The following is a 2,681-nucleotide window of genomic DNA, read 5'->3' on the forward strand; positions in this document are numbered from 1 at the left end:
GAACTTGAGGGAGTACAGTCCTGGGGAGAGTGTAGGTGGTTGGAGGCCGAAACCAAAACGCTGTATTTTCCAACTCAGAGAGGAAGCTGTGCAGGGAATTCAAATGTCCAAACTGGCCTGGAGGGCATCTGACCCTTCAGCAGCCAACACCAGGGGCTCTGTTCCTTGTCACATCAACATTTTTGGCCCTGTGCTCAAAGCCTCTCCTCTGAGGTCACACAGGTGCCATGATCAAGTCAGAGGAGGGAGTGACTGAGCTCCTTCCCCTGGAGACTCAGAGGGTGTCAGACAGTGCTCCCTTGCTGCCACAGTGAGGGACAGTGCTGTCTGTGTGCGAGGATGATGGAGGGAGCAACTGGGGTGGCCCCAAGGGCCAGGGTCTGTTCATAGTAAGGGCTCCCCAGTTGCTTACATAGAGCCCTTAAGCTCACCTCATGCCACCTCTCACCTCCCTCCCACCCCCACCTCCATAATGCAAAATGAGAGAACCTAAGAAAGTGGTAAATTCCTTGTCAATGTGTGTGTAGCGACAAGACAAATACTCTAATGGTGATGGAGCTATGGCAGACTTTGACAGAATCAGAAGATAATTGTCCGCACACTATGCTTTTACAAAGGAAATGTCCCTGTATCATCCCAAAGACTCTAGGGCTGAAGCAGGAATGCTCTGCCCTTGTTTCAGGTGCAGGCATTGAAGTTCAGACAGATTAAAAGGCATAGTCAAGATCACAGAGTAGGAGGAAAAGCAGGACACATCCACAGCTGTTCTGCCCCCTGGTTCTGACCTCTGCCCCACATCTCAGTGTCTCCCTGGAGGAAAGTCAAGTGACACCTTTGGGGGTAAGCACAGTCACAGACTGAGGAAGACAGTTCCTTTCTCGGGTTTCACTCCTTCCAACTTTTTTGATTCATCACAGGTGCCAGAAAATGCCTCATCATGAGAGCTGACAACCAGAGCTTCCTGGGGGGTCCTCCCAGGGACTTCATCCTCCTGGGTGTTTCTGGGGAGCCATTGCTTGAACTCCCTCTCTTTGTGGTCCTCCTGGTGTCCTACGTTCTTGCCATATTGGGAAACATTGCCATTATTCTGGTGTCGTGGCTGGACCCCCAGTTCCACAGCCCCATGTACTTCTTCCTCAGCCACCCTTCCTTCCTGGACCTCTGCTATACCACCACCACAGTCCTTCAGATGCTGGTCAACTTGGGAAGCCCCAGGAAAACCACCAGCTATGAGGGCTGCATGGTGCAGTATGCAGTTTTCCACTGACTGAGATGCACCGAGTCCATTGTGCTGGCTGCCATGGCTCTGGACCGCTACGTGGCCATCTGCGAGCCCCTGCGCTATACCCTCATTATGCATCGCCCTCTCTGTCAGCAGCTTGTAGCCGTGGCCTGGCTAAGTGGCTTTGGCAACTCCCTGGTTCAGGTAGTCTTGACGGTGCAGTTGCCTTTCTGTGGGCGGCAGGTGCTAGACAACTTCTTCTGTGAGGTGCCAGCTATGATTAAGCTGTCTTGTGCTGACACCACCGTGAATGATGCCTTGCTGGCTGTACTAGTGGCCTCCTTTGTGCTGGTCCCTCTGGCACTCATCCTGTTCTCCTATGGCTTCATCACTTGGGTGGGGCTTTGGATCCAGTCCCCCAAGGCTTGACACAGGCTGTTGGGACCTGCTCCTCCCATCTAGAGGTAGTCTCCTTCTTCTACCATCTTGCCATCTACATGTACCTGCAGCCCCTGGCCAGCTACTCCCAGGAGCAGGGCAAGTTTATCTCCATTTTCTATTTCATCACCACCCTCACCTTCAATCCCTTTGTCTACACCCTGAGGAACAAGGATGTGAAGGGAAGTCTAAGAGAACTATTGGCAAGGTTGTGGTGACTCTCCAGAAGGTGAAGACCTGGGCTGGAGACCCCTCCATGGCCACAGACCCAGCAAGAGGGTCATGTTGTCAGAGAATCTCTCACATTAGGAGCCAATAAGCAAACAGTGTAAGTTGTTTTAGAGATTTCAGGATTTCCCCTAATCCCCTGTCCAAAACACCTCTCCCCCTGTGTGGTCACAGCACCTATGTTCCACCTGTCCCCACAGTCTCTCATTCTAAGAGGCCATGTGTTTTTAGAAAGTGTTAAAAAGAGAATCGGCATTCATAACTATTTGTCCAGTTATTAATTTCTAAGTATCTGATACTTTCCCCTTCTAGTCTTGTATTTTTCTTCTGTTTTACTCCCATTTGCCTTCCAAATCTCTCTTCCTTTCCCATTACTCCTAACTAAACATAATGTAAAACTCAAACGAATCTTGTATTACTTATAATAAATTTGTCTCCTTCACTATAGATTTAAACCTCCATAAATTTTACAAGACTTCAAAAACAATTCCAAAAATGAAGTAGATTACTCCTTCTTCCCATGAGCTGAGATGATGTTTTTTTCTGTAGTTCAAATTTTGTTCTATAGAAAGTGTCCCCTTCACTAATTGTGACAAAGCACAAACATGTCAACCATTCTCTTGTAAGACTCTGTGTTAGATTTTATGGGTACAGATCCAACAGCATATTCTTTACCTAAAACCAAGAATACCTTCTAGTTGAGAACACAAAATACAAATATAATCACACTGAAGGACAATACAACTTTAAATAACAATTTCCAAGTCATCGTAATGGCTACTATTTGTGGAAG

General features: G+C 48.0%; 1 pseudogene; it reads left to right on the forward strand.

The window, feature by feature from the left end:
- The first annotated feature begins 937 nt into the window (after window positions 1–937).
- On the forward strand, window positions 938–1,878 carry LOC128626298 (olfactory receptor 2B11-like; annotated as a pseudogene).
- Window positions 1,879–2,681: the final 803 nt, after the last annotated feature.

This window comes from Artibeus jamaicensis, unplaced genomic scaffold, assembly GCF_021234435.1.
Source record: "Artibeus jamaicensis isolate MK-2021 breed Jamaican fruit bat unplaced genomic scaffold, CSHL_Jam_final contig_2052, whole genome shotgun sequence".
Taxonomy (NCBI): Eukaryota; Metazoa; Chordata; class Mammalia; order Chiroptera; family Phyllostomidae; genus Artibeus; species Artibeus jamaicensis.